An 18680-nucleotide genomic window follows, 5' to 3' on the forward strand; every position below is an offset into this window, starting at 1 on the left:
CTAGTGGGCTACAGTCCATGGGGTTGCAAAGAGTCGGACAAGCAAAGGCTTCCTTGACAGATGAAGGGATTAGGGCTTAATTCACAAGGTGGTGGGGATTGCTTACTTGCCTTTCACAAGACAAAATGTCTCTGCTCTGGAGATTTTGGAATGAACCCACTGTCATTCACCTTCCCGTTTTAAATGCTCACATCAGAATTTGATCCCAAGGTAATTGGACCATTTTTTTTTTTTTAACGAAAAACTCTTTTGCTCACTCTCAAAAAGATTAAAAATGCCTCTGTTTACCTTTTTAACAGACACTTGTGGGGAATCAAACAAATAAAAAAACCAAGATGGTCAGAAGAGTAATTTCAAAGTTTGTTAGAGGAATAGCTAAGTCGACATATTGATGCAATAGACTAAAAGGCAGCATTCTGAAAGTTTCAATGATGTAAAATTGAAAGGAAGCACAAAGATATTAACAGTGTTTAGCCTGATATACAGGATTCTTGGAAGTAAAAAAAATAGTTTATAAATTTATGTTTTCTAAGCTCTAAAATTTGATTATATATTTATTAAGAAACCAGAACAAAAATTTAAGTTAATATGAAATCAGTTCCAGGGAATGGCTTCCATTAACATGGCAGCATCTTTGGAATAATCTATAACAAGCAGGGGCATGGACTTTGAAGGAAAGAGATATTATCTGCCGAGCACATTCTACTCACCTGACATTCTAGTCCCTTAACCAGGTTTTGACTTATTTTTCTCCAAAACTTTGTAAACAAAAAGCAGCCCTAACCTCTGGGTGGGGGATGCTGTGTATGGGGGTGCCTGGGGCAACCATATTTTGGCCTTCTGATCAAAAACTCTAGTGCAAATATGAATCATTTTTGTAGCATTAGAATCTAGTACTGTGCTTAACATATTGTCGATATTGAATCACATTTGTGGATTATAATTGTTCCTCTCACAAATAGTGTACTGTTAGTCTGAGAATTCTGTACATTGTTTTGAGGATTTGCCCAAATGGGTAGCCGTTCCCTTCTCTAGGGAATCTTCCCAACCTAGTGATCGAAACTGTGTCTCCCACCTTGCAGGCAGATTCTTTACCAACTGAGCCACCCACCAAGGAAGCAAATCACAACTCAGTATATTATAAATATTTGTGTTTCATAGATGGCCTCCCTGGCAGCTCAAATGTTAAAGAATCTGCCTGCAAGGCAGGAGACCCAGGTTTGATCCCTGGATTGGGAAGATCCCCTGGAGAAGGAAAGTGCTGTATAGAATGTATTTTGTTGAAATTTCCTTTGCAGAGTGAGAGTCCCCAGCTAGTCATCTTACTGACTTCATGACCGTTGGCAAGTCATTTCACTGATTTTTATTAAATTAAAAGTAGTGTGGGGATATCTAACAGTGGAATGATACAGGTAGGAAATACAGACGGTTTGAGCTTGAGTCGACTGCTTCTTGGTAAACCTAATTGACTGCAGGCATTTTGGAGAAATCATGAGCCTTTCAGAAAAGAGATATTTAGCAATCATTATAACAACTAAAAATGATAAAGGATGCATTAATGCCAAGACCTGACCCTTCTTAATGTCAGAAAAAGTTGTGTCTGGTTGCAAAACCCACCTATTGCCTCTTAAATATTCTACCACAGTAGAAAGTAGCACACTAGATTTGAGGGTCAAGTGTAATCTAAAATATAAAGAAATACTTTTGACATTGGCTAATTCACAACCATTTCAAAAAGTTCTAGGAAAGGACAGCAAAATCTTGATAAATTTACAAAGTGATTTTCTCAACACATTCTTCAAATATTTCATCATTCTTTTCAAGATGCTCTTAAAGGCAGATAAAAGAGAGATCAAGGTATATGTGCCCAGAGGTCACAGTGAGGCAATATCAATACTATTAATATCCCAGGAAAGGAGCCCTAGACAACCAGGCCAGTAAAAGAACTAGCCCTGTTTTAGATTCTCCAAGGTTTATAGAGACACTGCCATCTAGTGGACAGAGCAAGAATTTTATAATAGATCAAATTCTGAAACAATTTTTTTTGTTTATAAAATATGATTATTCGCATTTCTTAAAAGAAGAAAAAAAGGTGAGCTATCTCTTAAGTGAGTTCCATGTATATGCATTTTGTGATTTTTTATCGTTTTAAAATCAATGTTTTGCAGATGAGAAAACTGAGTTTTAGGTTGTCAGAATACCTTGTCCAGCACTACCTGCCTGTAAGTGGCAGGATTGTGTTCTTGCTAAGTGTGGTTGACGTTCAGACAATGACTGAACAACATTTGCTTCAAAACACAAAACTTGTGCTGGTAGTAAATGTAGAGAATCAGTGGGTTCACTGTCCAGAGCTAGAATTTCATTTTTGGCTCTGCCTGTGATCAGCTGTATGATTTTGCAAAGTTCATTTAATTTCTATAATGTTTGGTGTTACCCTTACATAAAAAGTGAATATTAAAGAAGAACCTGCATTTAAGCACTCTATCAATTCTAAGGGTTTGAGTCTATTATTATAATTGCAAATATCTCTATTTTAGATTCATGTTTTGTGTAAACACAAACAGAAATTCAATAGAAGAAGGTATGAGATGATTGTGAGATTAAATGGGGAGAAAGATAGGAATCAGGTGGAGAATCTGACTCCTTTAACTAAGAATTCCCCAGTTCCAACACTACTTTTGCCAGGAGAATTCCCCAGCTAAAGAAATAAGGACCTATGTCCATGCACATTGGGTATTAGAAGGCAAATCCCTCTGCCCCTTCCCCAAACAGATCTGCAGTTTTTTTGTGGTCATTCACAAGAGTTGAAGATTCTTTTGCAGTATATGAAGTAAATGGGTGGGGGTTCAGCTTATTTTTTTGATTTTAGAATTCTCATATTCTTATGTATTATAACTTTCACTCTTTCCTTTTCATCTCTTTTTCAGATCACATCCCTTCAAAAAAGTATTACTGACTAGACAAAGATTTTCTGATTCAAGATTCTCAGAAACTACTTCTCTAAACATTCCCTTGGCTAGGGAGTTAAGGAAAAGAATGATAAGAGAACACTCCTAAAAAAATCAGTCCTAGGTAGCATTACAATAAATACTTCTTGCAATACAGAGAGAAAGGATAACATAGATTAGAATTCAATAGGTAAGAATTAAATAGAAATTCCTTGAGTTCAAACTCAGTATCTTCCTTTTACTTAGCTGTATGATCTTGGGCAAGTTATGTAGTCTATCTGTGCTTCAGTTTCTTGGTTTATTAAACAGTTAATAATAATACCTACTTCATAAGTTTGTTGTAAGACCTAAATATATTAATATGCATGAGGTGCTTAGAATAGGACTTGACCCTTTATAGATGTTATTTAAGAGCTAGTTATTTCCTTCTTCTGCTACCAAAATGTTGTGTGTATGTTGTTTTTCACCCTGTGTTTTGGTTTCTCATTATTGTTGCTGTTCGATCTTCTATTTTTCCCATTAAACTGTGACTTTTATAACAGAGTTGGCAAACCATAGCCTATACTCCAAATCTAGCCCCTAGCCTGATCTTTTAAAATTCATGAGCTGAGCATGATTTTTACCTTTTTAAAGGGCTGTAAAAAAAATAAGGAGTAATATGTGACAAAGACCATATATGACAAAGATCATTTAGTTCTACAAAAGTAAAATATTTAACATCTGGTTCCGAATAGAAAGATTTGTCAATTCTTAAAAAAGACAATATTTTATTCATGTTTATGCTCAACATATTTTGGGACAGGGGAAAAAAGACAAAAAACAGAAAGACAAAGTTACTTCCAAGCAGAAGACCAAGGAAACACAGTGAAAGAACAAGTTAGTTTTGTTTTTTTTTTTGTTTCCCATTTATTTTATTAGTTGGAGGCTAATTACTTTACAATATTGTAGTGGTTTTTGCGTGGGAGAGGGTGAGGGTGGGACAAGTCAGTTTTGACCAAGCATATCAAAGAAGGCTTCAGGTAGGACTTCAAGAATAGCGATGATCTCTTTCGGCTCAAGTGCCTTGGAAGGCTCATGTTTCTAGCTGGAACTCAATAATATTTTATTGTTCTCACCATTAAACTTTTTCACCACTAAAAAAAAATAAATAAATAAATAAAATAAAGAATATCATGGCAAAAAAAAAAAAAAAAGAATAGCGATGATCTCAAGGAGAGGAGAAGATTTGAGCAACTCAAAATGGATTGCAGATTTAAATGTAGACTCTGAATCTATAAAACTCTTAGAAAAAACATAAAAGAAAAGCTTCATGGCGTTGGCCTCGGAGACAGTTTCTCGGACTTGAGACAAAAAGCATAAGCAACAAAAACCAGGTAGATAAGCCAGAACATTGCAAAGGTTCTGCAGAGTGAAGGACTCGACTGACAGAGTGATAAAGAAAACCTACGAAAAGGGAGGAAATGTTTGCAGACCACCTACCAGATGAGGGGTTTATATTCAAAGTAAAAAAGGAACTAACTGGATTAAAAAATGAATGAAGGATATGAGCAGACATTTCACAGAAGAAGACAAAGTGATAATCATCAGGTGTATCACAAGATCTCAACATCACTAATTATCAGGGAAATGTAATCAGAACCACAATGAAATATTATTTCATATATCTTTTAAGATTTGTTGTTGCTGTTGTTTAGTAACTAAGTTGGGTTGGGCTCTTCTGTGACCCCATGGGTGCTAGCCCATCAGGCTCCTCCGTCCAGGGCATTTCCTTGTCAAGAACAGTGGAGTGCCTTGTCATTTCCTTCTCCATGGGGTCTTCTCTATCCAGGGATGGAACGCAGGTCTCCTACATTGGCGGATGGATTCTTTACCTCTGAGCCACCCGGGAAGCCCACCTCTTAGGATGATTATTACAAAAATTCAAAAGATAACAACTGTTGTCAAGGATGTTGAGAAGTTGAAATTTTTGTATATGATTGATAGAAATTTATGGGAAACTGTATGGAGGCTGTGTAAAAACTGCAATTTCTGGAGGGGGGACCGGGATGGGGAATACATGTAAATCCATGGCTAATTCATTTCAATGTATGACAAAAACCACTGCAATGTTGTAAAGTAATTAGCCTCCAACTAATGAAAATAAATGGAAAAAAATAAAAATAAAAAAAAATAAAAAAAAATAAAATAAAAGTGATCCAGCAATATCATTTTTGGATATAGATCCAAAAGAATGTAAATTAAGATCTTAAAGTGATATTAGCATTCCCATGTTCATTGTAGCATTATTCACAATAGCCAAGATAAAGAAGCAGCCTAAATGTCCAACAGTAGATGAATGGATAAAGAAAGTGTAGTATATACATGCAACAGAATACTGCTGTCATAAAAAATGGAAAGAATTCTGCTGTGTATGACAGCATAGGTGAACCTGAAAGGCAGTATGTCATGTGGAATTTGCCTGTCACAGAAGGACAAATACTGCATGACGCCACTTAACAGAGAGTAGGGTGGTGGTTGCTAGGGCCTGAGGGGAGGGGAAACAGAGTTTCAGTTCAACTCTCTCTACTTAATATATATATATATCTTATATATATATATATATATCTACTTATATACCTACTTAAGCAACTTGTATATCTACTTAAGCAAAATGAGAGAAAATTCTAGGCATCTGCTATACAACTTTGTACTTATAGTTAACAACACTATATTTTGCACTTAAACATTTAAGGAAGCAGATCTCATGTTAGGTGTTCTTATCACAATAATTTACAAAAAAAAAAAAAAAAGATTAAGAAGCTTTGGTACCTTAAAGCTTGGACTACAGAAACTTTTCAAAAATATTTTGCAGATGTTACTGAAATAAACAGTGACAGTTTTGTGAAGGCAGTGAATTAAAGATGCTTTCTGGATTCAGCAAGGTTAAGCCGTGGATGAGGAAGAAATCCGTTGTATGTCATAAGTCTTTTTTGGGGGGTTGGTGGTGGTTATTCTCTTTTCATGGAGGGGGAAGCTGAGGTGCAAGTGTCTGATTGGCTCAAAGTCCTGGAGCTCAAAAATATCAGTACAGAGACTTAAAACAAATGCAGTCAACCATACTATCCCCTCCCTCATCACCTGTCAAAGAGTTTATTTTCATAGATGACATCTCACAACCTCATGCAGTTCAGTACTTTGTCTCTGATTAGGAGGCTTGTTAAATAAGCTTGACTTAGGCTTAAAGGCTCAACATCAATCCTGTCTTTGACTTACAGCTACTAAGTAAAGCTCATCTCTGAGCCAAATTAGATGACTTGTGTTCAGTCATCACTTCCTTGTCCTGTTTCCTCGTATTGTTCTTCCCAACACTCATCCCCAAGAACCTGTTCTAAATGAGTTCTCAGGACCCCAGTCCTCAACAGCTGATGTGGTAGGTTTCCCTGCATTTCCCTGGCCCTAGGGTACTGCTTGTGAATCCGTTTTGAGCTTCTCATATTGCCAAATATTTTCTTACATCTGGATCTCTGCCTGAAGTCTATTGACAGAATTCATCTAACCCTTATTTCCTACACCTTCCAAAATAGTACCTCTTCTCAGGCTTTTTTTTTTTAAGTTTTTATTGGAGTATAGTTGCTTTTTAATATTGTGTTAGTTTCTGCTGTACAACAAAGTAAATCAGCTTTATGTATTCATACGCCTCCTCTTTTTATGGACTTCCTTCACATTTAGGTCTCCACGAAGCATTGAGTAGATTTCCCTGTGCTATGCAGTAGGTTTGCATTAGTTGTCTACTTTATACAAAATACCGTGTATATCCCTGGAGAAGGTAATGGCAACCCACTCCAGTATTATTGCCTGGAGAATCCCATGGACAGAGGAGCCTGGTAGTTTCCCAGTCCATGGGTCTCAAGAGTTGGACACGACTTAGCGTCTAAACCACCACCATCGCCAACGTATATATGTCAATCCCAATTTCCCAATTCATCCCACACACAATTTCCCCTCTTGGTTTGCACGTTTGTTCTCTATGTCTATGTCTCTATTTCTGCTTTGTAAATAGATACATGCACCCTGATGTTTATTGCAGCACTATTTACTATAGTCGGGGTCTCCTGGTGGCTCAGTGGAAAAGAATTACCTGTCAATGCAGGAAACGTGGATTGGATCTCTGGGTTGGGAAGATCCCCTAGAGAAGGAAATGGCAACCCACTCCAGTATTCTTGCCTGGCAAATTCTATGGACAGATGAGCCTGGACAGCTACAGTCCATGGGGTCACAAAAGAGCCAGATACAACTTAGAGACTAAACAAAAATGTTTACAATTACCAGGATATGGAAGCAACTTAAATATCTATCAGCAGGGGAATGGATTCAGATGTGGCACATATGTACAGTGGGATATTACTCAGCCATGAAAAGGAACAGAATTGGCATCTGCAGAGACGTGGACGCCCCTAGAGATTGTCATGTGTGCTGCGCTGTCACTTCAGTTGTGTCCGACTCTTTGCCGCCCTATGGACTATGCCCACTAGGCTCCTGTGTCCATGAGATTCTCTAGGCAAGCATACTGGAGTGGGTGGCTGTGTTTCTCCTCCAGGGGATCTTCCTGACCCAGGGAATGAACCCCTGTCTCCTGCATTCCAGGCAGATGTTTTACCACTAGCCACGGGGGAAGCCCTGGGGACTGTCACAGAGTGAAGTAAGTCAGAAAGAGAAAAGCAAATATTGTATATTGATCTGATCTTGATCATCTTATTGAATCTAATTCTCACTAGTCTTAATGCAGTAGAGGATCAAGCAAGCAAACAAGAATAGATGATGTTTCTGATTGTGTAAGTCAGTCACTGTTAATGTTTAATGTTATGTTGTGTTTCCTTTGGTCTTGTGTATATGTGTGCATATGATCAAGCTCTCGATAGACTGTCTCCCTCTCCCTTGGCTCACTGAGTATCTTAGAATGTTTTTCAATGTACCTCCTAGGACAAAGAGCTTATTAAGTAGTTATTTTGAAACAACTTAAAAATTTGTGTCCTCAAAACTTAAAGCCATTTGGAAAAATAAGAAACACAAATAGAAATAAAAATAACATCTTTATAATATTTTATTCTTAAGTAATTATAATCATTCACTAATGGAATAAAACAAGCATACTTGTCAAGCACTGTGTGGCTATTTAATCCTCAGAATTAGATTGGATACTTCAGTTCAGTTCAGTCGCTCAGTTGTGTCCAGCTCTTTGCAGCTCCATGGACTGCAGCACGCCAGGCTTTCCTGTCCACCAACTCCCAGAGCTTGCTCAAACTCATGTCCATTGAGTTGGTGATGCCATCCAACTATCTCATCCTCTGTCGCCCCTTACTCCTCCTGCCTTCAATCTTTCTCAGCATCAGAGTCTTTTCCAGTGAGTCAGTGCTTCACATCAGGTGGCCAAAGTATTGGAGTTTCAGCTTCAGCATCAGCCCTTCCCATGAGTATTCATGACTGATTGACAGGTTTGATCTCCTTATGGTCCAAGGGACTCTCAAGAATCTTCTCCAACACTGCAGTTCAAAAGTGTCAATTCTTCAGCATTCGGAGTTGGATACTACCATCCTAATTTAATCATAGCAACTCAGCTTTGCAAAGATATGACATCAAGGATGGAACATGGACTATTGTTGAAAATATGAACTACCTTGAGCTAGTAGTTTTTGCAGCATCCAACAGATGTTGACTATAACTGTATTTCTCTCAAAATGTAAACTATTCTGCAGCACCACAGAGAATTTGCTCTGGTGCCCCAGGGAACTTCTACCTGTGGCTTGGTTACAATGGCTATATGGAATTTTGAAATTTGCACTTTTACTAGCATTGTATACAATAAATTTCCTGGAACATTAAAAATTTTTTTAAACAAAACAGTTTATTGTTTGAATTTGAAAATGAAGCTGGTTCAGGGATATAATTTTTTAAAGAGCATGTATTTTAATAGGTGCCTGCTTCACTCTTTGCTGTATAATCTTCCAGCATTTGTACTACACTTTTTCAATGGGATTAAGATCACATGGTCTATGAATGTTTGAGCCATGCTTTTGCTTCCTTCATATTATATGATTATTGTATTGTAAACTAAGATGGGTTAACAGAAATCAGAGTTTTGCCCCAACCTGAAACATCTACAAAATAAAGACAAACATATGTGAAATAGTGGTTCTCAAGACTTTGGAAATCAGGCAAAACAGAAAAGGATAGGGATTGCTGAGAGATTGAAAACTTAAGGTGACCTCTATGATTTCCTCAGACTCCTTTCCTTGAGAGACTCTCCAGGTCTTGGCTTGCATGTGGGGGAACTGAGGCAGAGCTGAGAGCACAGAAAAACAAAGATGGCTAGAATTTTCACAACAGAATGTCAGAGAGGAGACAGCTGACCCATTCTGAAGATCTCCTTAGAATATTTCATGAAGGATCAGGGCATATGTGTGAGGAAATTATCCAGGGTGTCAGAAGGAAATATTCAAAAGGATAGCTGAAGACAGTTCTTGGCACTCACACTAGAATAGTGTGCCTGTTCTTACCAGTCAGACTGGAAAATTCCGTAACTCATGAGGAATTGGGTAGCGCATTCAGGAAAGTCTTACTTCAGTAACAGGAATATAAACCCTCAACTAAGCACTTCCCCAGATGTACCTAACATGTCATAAAAGCAAACCCAAAATATCCAAAGTGTCCAAGGAACTTATCTGCATTACAACACAAAGCTCAAAATTATATATGGAATTATACTATAAAACCAATATAGTTTGGTCTTGCTTTAAAAATGTAATCTCTGCCTTTTAGTTGAGATATTTAGAATATTTACATTTAATGTGATAACTGAAACAGTTAAGTCTTTCATGTTACTACTTGCTTTCTAATTTATCTTATTTGGTTTTTGTTTCTGTTTCCCACCTTTTTTATGATTCCATTTAATCTCATTGCTGAGTTTATTCATTATAACAATTAGACTATCCACTTGTGTCAGAGACTAGAAATGTATTCTTTCTCGGCATCCAAGTGGTGAGTGATCCAGCTCCAAAATCTCATCTTTGCATCTGGTTTCATGAATCATTACTGGAATGAAATGGACCCAGTGGGTTTCTCAGGAAGCAAACTCTGGGTTGGAATTTAGCATCTCTAATGTCCTCTAAGCAGTATCTTTAAGATCAACACTTATAGAAGGGAACTGAAAGAGGTATGAGTAAACAGACAAAGAATTATCACAAATTGATACCATCACGAATTATCCTCAAATAAAAGGAGACGATCATGCCTTTATTCTCCTCCATGAATCAGTTATTGGACGAAGGCCACTCCAGTAAGGGATTTGAGGTTGGGAAAAGTAGTTCTCTGTAGATGGTGAAGTTCCTTAAAGAGTTGGCATAGTATACTGCCAATAGTATTCTCAGAAGCTACATCAGCTCATTCTTCATTGAAGGCAGATTTGGACAGCATATTACAATACCTATTGTAAAATGTTTTATAATTTCTCAATATATTTGTCTATATCACTTAACTTCTCTTCCCTATTTTTCACCTATTCATTTCTCTAGACTATTCTCTTGGAAAATTTGCCTGACTATCTTGTTATTTACTACTTTTTTAGATTACAGAAGTGTGTTGAAGTGTATAATGAGTTTTTAAGGCTATGATTTAATTTTTTTCTAATGGATTCTTGATGTTTGGATTTGATTTATGTTCAACTTTCTTTGCTTCCATTTTTTTGTTGTTGTTGTTTCTTGCTTTGTTGTTTGGCTGGTTTATTTTTAATATCTTTGAGGCTTTTGAATATAACTTTTTAAATCTGTGGAAGATAATGCTATTATTTTAATTTCCTCAGAAATAATTATTTTCTTTGGTTGATCGACATCTGTGTCCCCAGTAAAATCAGAAATTTTACTATAGCTTGAGGGGAGGGGTTCCTTAGAAAAAAGAAAATTTATTTCATGCTTACCTCTCTATGTAAAGATTTTGTTCATTTGTTTCTCCAGTTGAGAGTCAGACTTCTTAGTAGTGGCTTTAGCTTTATTGTAGTGATCCTTACCTAAAACTTAATATTTTAAACAACAATCATTTATTTGCTCTCAGTTCTGTGATTTCAGTCTTATCATGGCTTGTTTCTGCTCGCATCTTGTAGGTCAGAGATGTTAATTTGCATTCAGCTTGGAGCCCAGCAGGACCTTCCTGGTGGAACAGCCAAGGAGGCCTCACTGTGTGTTTGGGGAAGGTGTGGGTGGAGATGGAGCACATTAGTTCTTCTTCAGGTGGCCTGCTCCTCCCCAGGAGTTTAGGCAAGTTCGCTTGCATCACGGAAGGAGGAAGGCAAGGGATTTTTTTACTGTCTTCTTTGAAGAGAATCTGTCACATTCAGGAAGACTTCCCAAGTGGTCCTAGTGGTTAAGAAGCCACCTGCCCATGCTGGAGATGAGAGACACAGCCTCTGTCCCTGGGTCAGGAGGATTCCCTGCAGAAGAGGATGGCTCCCCACTCCAGTATTCTCAGGCTCCGCTGGTGGCGCAGATGGTAAAGAATCCGCCCGCAATGTGGGAGACCTGGGTTTGAGCCCTGGTATTGGGACGATTCCCTGGAGAAGGGAGTGGCTACCCACTGCAAAACCCCTGGACAGAAGAGCCTGGTGGGCTAGTCCATACACTCACTCAGAGTTAGACGTGAATGAAGCAGCTTAGCACACATCCATGCACCGCATACAGGAGTGCTGTGAATTTAACCCCTAAGTCAGTACATCTTTAGTTTTCTGGGGCTATTAGTTTGTGGGACAGGTCCTTTGTTCTCCCTCCTGGTTAATCTCTTTGAGCCTTTTTAAGTCTTTTGAAGACCCAACAAGTGCTTCATGATTTTCCCTACTCCTGAACAGAGGTGTCATCAGTCGTTCCTGTTTGTGCCTGACTGGTTCAGCCCGCGTTTCATACAGTGACTCTTGATCTGGCATTTTGCTATGTGGGGATAATTTAGTCTTAGTTCCTCTTTGGGGGATGGGGAGAAAGTTCCTCACATTCTCAAATATGAAGTAGGAGTTTGAGAAGACACTAATAATTTGAACATAATAAATGGGTTCCTTTAAGTTAATGAGTCACCAGCCATTGATACCACTTAAGCAAAACCATCAGGCTTTGAGCATCCTTTTTTTTGAGCATTCTTACATAGTATAAAAGCTAAAGCCAAATAATCTCTAAGTTTTTTGTTTTTTATGTTTTAATTTTGGCCTAACACTCATTTCCTATTATTCTCTGTTCAGGAAAAAAAAATAAGGCTGAACTGAAAAATATTAAATTCAAGGCAGAACTTAGAGGGAGAAAGTCTGGAAAGTTTCCTGTTTTCTCCTTCACGGATGAGAACGTTCTATGGAGATGTTTGTACTAGTTTGTGGCTGTCATGGGTTGAGGAGGTCTCATTTTGAATGAGCTCTCTGTTACACCTAGTTTGATTTGTGAATGAATGTTCCTGTTATAAATGTAAAAAATCTCAGTTTTGACTCTAAGTAGGAGAGACGGAAGAGCACAAATCATCACATTTTTCAGTGTTCACTGCTGTAAAGTCTTACTGTAGATAATTTCTCTCCACCCTCACCTGTTCTGGGAAATATGTCAAATGCCCTTTGACATGTCTGTGTTCTGTTTAGAACCAAGAATACACTTCCAGCATTTCAATAGCACTCTGTCTTCACTTGAGCATTTTAAATAGACTCATAAAATATTGCAGGTAGAAAGGCTTTTGGAGACCACTTAGTCTAAAACTTTTATATCATACATGGGATAGTTCTGCTAGGATTGAAGGTTACATGGAGTATTTATGACAATGGTAGATGGTGATGATGGTGACGATGATGATGACAGAGACAAAGAATCTGAATATGTGCCAGACTGTGTGTTCAGTGGTTAATAAAGATTAATTCTTCATACTTTCCATGATCTTCTTAGGGAAATATGCCAGCTATATTTCACAGATGAAGAAACTAACCCTTGATTAAAATAATTAGCCTCAAGTTACAGTTATCTGGCAGCACTGAACTCAATGAGATCTCACATATAGTGGCAAAATATTCTACCAACTGGTACTTTAAAAATCTGGAGACCCATATATATTAAACACCCAATGTAAACCCATGTATAGACTAATAGTTTTGGATCCAGAAAATATTGGAATCAAAATCTGCCTTGTAAATACTGTACAATATAAAGAAAATTACTTAACTTTTCTCAGCTTCAATTCCATTATTTATCAAAAGGTGAGTGTGAAAATCCCTATATTATTAAGCTATTGAGATAACTAAAGATGGCATGCGTGTGTGCATGCTAAGTCTCTTCATCATGTCTGACTCTTTGCGACCCCACGGACTGTAGCCTGCCAGGCTCCTCTGTCCATGGGGGTTCTCCAGGCAAGAATATCGAAGTGGGTTACCATGCCCTCCTCCAGGGGATCTTCCTGACCTAGGGATCTAACCCACATCTCTTAGGTCTCCTGCATTGACAGGCGGCTTCTTCACCACTAGCACCATCTGGGAAACCCAACTAAACATGACACTAAATGTAAAGTGCTTTCCACCCCCCCCCATTTATTTTTATTAGTTGGAGGCTAATTACTTTAGAATATATATAAAAAAAATAAAGTGCTGAGTAGCATGGCACCTATTTTATTTCTAAACCTTATATAGCCTTTGAGTGGATGAAATTTACCTCAGTGTATTCAATTAAACTTTACTTTTTTGTGTGTAGTACTTCATATTATGCCATAACACCTAATTAAGAATTTTTCAAAGAAAATTATAGTATTATTTACCTAACCTCTTCCTTCCAGTGATCTCAAAGTGACTTATAGACATCTGGTGGTAGATATTACCTCTTGGAAGCTTCTGTTCATGTAATTTGGTACTGTTCCAAAGTAATTTTCAACCTAGAAATGAATTCATTTTATTATAATTCCAGCACTGACATTGTATAATATTAAAATAAGAGGATACATAAGTAAATAAATAAAATAAGTATCACCACAGGCAAAAAAAAAAATAAATTTAAAGTGCTTAGAACTATATCTAGTATATGATAGGCACTAAAAGCTGGAAAAATAATACAGATATTTAGTACCTATAAGGCTAATATCATCATCACCGGATATTCAAACCCTAAGCAGGTCTTTGTCTAAATGTTCATGGTCAGTGAGACCTTCTCTGGATATGGTATCTGATGTGGCAGACTAGGCTTTCATCTAGCATTCACTATCTCCTTTTCTACTAGAATTTTCTCCATAGAATTTATCTATATCCACCATGTCATGATCAAACCAGCCAATCCTAAAGAAAATTAGTCCTGAATATCCATTGGAAGGACTGATGCTGAAGCTGAAACTCCAATACTTTGGCCACCTGATATGAAGAACTGACTCATTGGAAAAGACCCTGATGCTGGGAAAGACTGAAGGCAGGTGTAGGGGACGACAGAGGCTAGATGGTTGGATGATATTACCAACTCAATGGACATGAGTTTGAGCAAGCTCCGGTAGTTTGTGATAGACAGGGAAGCCTGGCATGCTGCAGTCCATGGGGTCTTAAAGGGTTGGACCTGACTGAGTGACTGAACTGAATTGAACCATGCCACTTATTTATTTATTACTTGTCTCCCTACACTATCTTATTTATTTTATTCATTGTTCAGTTTCTAGAACTACAGTTTGTTCAATAAATATTGGTTGAATTACCACTATTACTATTAATTTGCTTTTGCTTTTTTTTTAAATCCAAGAGGTAGTCTCCTCCTTTCAAAGATCACTCTAATGGAGAACAATAGCCTCCTCAAATTCATATATTGAAACCCTATCACGTAGTGCTTCAGAATGTGACTGTGAAGAATACAGGATGTAAAAGATACTTATGTTAGAAATCAGGTCATTAAGGTGGGCTTTAATCAAATATGACTCTTGTCTTTATCGAAAGATTTGGACCTAGAGAGACATGAAAGTGAAACCATGAAAAGACACAGAGAGACAAGCCAAGGAGGGAGAATTCAGAAAGAACTAATCTTGCTGACACCTCGGTCTTGGAAATCTGGCTCCACAATTGAGAGAAAATATATTTCTGCTGTTTAAGCCACCCAATATGTAACACTTTATTATGATAGCCCTAAAACTATTATAGCTTTCCTGGTGGCTCAGTAGTAAAGAAGATGCCTGCCAAGTCAGGAGATGTGGGTTCGATCCCTGTGTTGGGAGGATCGCCCAGAGAAGGAAATAGAACCCACTCCAGTACTCTTGCCTGGGAAGTTCCATGGACAGAGGAGCCTGGAGGGCTAGAGTCCATGGAGTCTCAAAGAGTAGGACACAAGGCAACTGAGCGTGCATGCACAACCTAACCCTTGGTGCATATTTTGCTTTATGCCACTACTGTATTATTAACAAGGCAACAAGAAGCCCTGCCAGCCAGGAAGGAGGAGCTGAGGCCCCTCACCTTCTGTCTAAATCCCTGGCTAGTCTTTAATGACTTACTCTTTGTGGACCACTGGCATTCAAGCTGTGGTCCCAACAGCATCAGCACCTTTTTAGAACTTTAGAAAAGCAAATTCTCAGCCCCACTCAAGACCCGCTGAGTCAGAAATTTGGGGAATGGAGCCCAGTGCTTCGTGTTTTAACAAGCCCTCTGGGTAACTATAATGCACGGGAAGTTTTGCCAAGTTCTAGTCTCAGCTCTCCACAGTCCCTTCCTGAACCTCATTTTACCGGGCTATTAGCATTGTCAGAGTGCAAGAATGATGTATAATGTTCAAACACAGGGACAGATCAAGGGTTTGAAGAGCTGAAAGATTGTAACTATTGGGGAAATAATTGAAAAAGCATTAAAAATGAGGAATATGCAATTAGGTGTTAAATATTTAGCTAGAAGGACCAAAAATCACAATAAATGTCACATTTTAATAAGCTGACATTTTAGTATTACCATATCACAAAATCTAAAAAAATAATGTACTATTTGATTTATCAATTTTTTGGCATATTCCTTATAATACTTTTTCTTTCCTATACTTTTATCTAGATACTTGTCATTACTTTACATATTTTTTAATGAGAATTTGGTAATATAATTTCTGTGGAGGAATAAGAAGATAATGATAAGTCCTTTTATTTCTACCAGGGGCTTTCCTGGCAGCTCAGGTGGTAAAGAATCTGCCTGCAATGCAGGAGACCCAGTTTGGTCCCTGGGTCAAGAAGATTCCTGGAGGAGGAAATGGCAACCCACTCCAGGATTCTTGCTTGGAGAATCCCATGAACAAAGGAGCCTGGTGGGCTACAGTCCGTGGAGTCACAAAGAGTTGGACACAACTGAGTGACTTACACATTCATCTACCCTCATATAATCAAGAGAGTAGGCATAGTCAATCTAGTTCCAATGTGTTCATTCAAACAGTGTTCACGTAAGTCACAAGCAAAACAAGATAAAACATCCCCTCTTCCTCTGAAAGCCTGCATAATCTTTTCCAAATTTGAATAACCTGTTATCCCATGGTCACTAATGAGATATTTGGGGAAGGAATCAGCCTGTTATTTCCTAATTTAGTCTTAGTCTAGACATGTTTGTTCTCAGAGGCATCTTTCTTGTAAGTATTTGGAAGCTTTTGATCTTCTGCACCTGCTTTTGAACCTGGGAATTTCTGGGCCCTTCTCAGTACCTTGGCACCAGAGATAGTACTTGACCTTTCTCTCACTTCCAAAATCCACAGATCAGAAAAAATTCTCAAAATTCCTGCATCCTAAATAGCACGTAGGAGAAAAGTGAAGGCACAACGTTATAAGACAAATGGAAGTCAGGTTACCGCTGCGTTTCTATTTAGTATATTTGGAGATGGAAGTGTGACAGAGGGCTCTGATGCTGCATCAGGCTGAAGACCTAAGGGAGGAACAATCAGCCAGAAGAGCTGTAATTCACATGCTGATGCTAAAGATAGGAGAACGTGAGAGACACCTTGACTTTAACAGAAACAGCACTCAGTCAAGGAGGCATACTGGAAAGAGGCCTGAGTGAAAAGAAGAAAGTTAATATAACAAACTCTATAAAATTATACTTGCTTGCCTTCCTCTTTTAACTTTTTAAAGGTATAATATTACAATACATTAGCAGGTAACATTTATAATGCATTGATAGGTGTGTGATATATATAAGTGTAACATGTATAACAATACTAGAAAAAAAGGAGGAGACGAATTGAGCTGAATAGTCAATTTTCTATTTTTCTTTGACCCAAGTTAATACAAATTTGAGATAGAAACTGGTAAGCTAGTATGTATATGTTTCAACACTAGGGCAACCACTAAGCTTATAGCTCAAAACATATTTAAAATAGCTAAAGGAATTAAAATGTTACACTAAAAAATAGTGACAAAAAAAAAAAAGCTAAAGGAGAAATAAACTAAAAATGAAACATATAGAACAAAGTAAAATGGCAGATGTATTTCTAACCATATAAGTGGCAACATTAAATATGAATTAATTAGTCTAAGAAAAATGCAAACATTGCTAAAAATTCTGGTTATATGGCTTATACAAGAGACAAAATTTAAATCAAAAAAAGAATAGTCTTAAAATAAAAAGATAAAAAATGATATATCATGCAAAACAACAGAAAAAAGTGGTTATACATATATATCACACAAAAATACTTTTAGCAAAAAAATATTTCTAGAGACAAAAATGACATTTCATAGGGATAAAAAGATTATTCCACCATAAAATTACAATAATGAAAGTAATTATTTGTTGTTGTTCAGTTGCTAAGTCATGTCCAGTTCTTTGCAACCCCATGGACTGGAGCACACCAATCTCTGTCCTCCATTATCTCCAGGCATTGGCTCAAATTCATGTCCACTGAGTCAGGGATGAAATCTAACCATTTCATCCTCTGCTACACCCTTCTCCTCCTGTCCTCAAGCTTTTCCAGCATCAAGGTCTTTTCCAGTGAGTTGGCTCTTCAAATTAGATGGCCAAAGTATTGGACCTTCAGCTTCAGCATCAGTCCTTCCAATGAATACTCAGGGTTGATTTCATTTAAGATTGACTGGTTTGATCTCCTAAGAGTCTTCTCCAGAACCACAATTTGGAAGCTCTGATTCTTTGGTACTCAACTTTCTTTATGGTCCAGCTCTCACATCTGTTCACAGCTACTGGAAAAACCATAGCTTTGGTAATACAGCATATTATTGTCTGTAAGCATTGCATTATTAGTTGTTCTGGACTCATTTATCTACTGGTTACAAGTTTGTATTCTCAAACAATATATCCTCAATTCCCCCTGGAAGTTGGAGTTGATGACTTTCAAAGGGAGGATACTAGATTTTTTCCCTAGAATCTCCATGTTCTAAGGCATGTATTTCAATTGGAAAAAATATTGCTTTCTCTGCTTCCCCAAGACCTATGCTTTTCTGGTGGCTCAGATGGTGAAAAATCTGCCTACAACACAGGAGCCCTGTGTTCAATCCCTGGGTCGGGAAGAAACCCTGGAGAAAGTGTCAACCCACTCCACTCTTCCTGCCTGGAGCATCTCCATGGACAGAGGAGCCTGGCAGGCTACAGTCCATGGGGTCTCAAAGTGTTGGGCAGGACTGACTAACACACACACACACCTTAAACAGGTTCAGTCCTTCCTTATCTGGTGGAAAACCCGCTCTTTCTCAATTTCACTAATTCTCTGAATTCAGTTAACATCAGGAGAGAAATACAAATGACCCCTGGGCTGACAG

Source organism: Odocoileus virginianus, chromosome 29, assembly GCF_023699985.2.
Source record: "Odocoileus virginianus isolate 20LAN1187 ecotype Illinois chromosome 29, Ovbor_1.2, whole genome shotgun sequence".
NCBI classification, from domain to species: domain Eukaryota; kingdom Metazoa; phylum Chordata; class Mammalia; order Artiodactyla; family Cervidae; genus Odocoileus; species Odocoileus virginianus.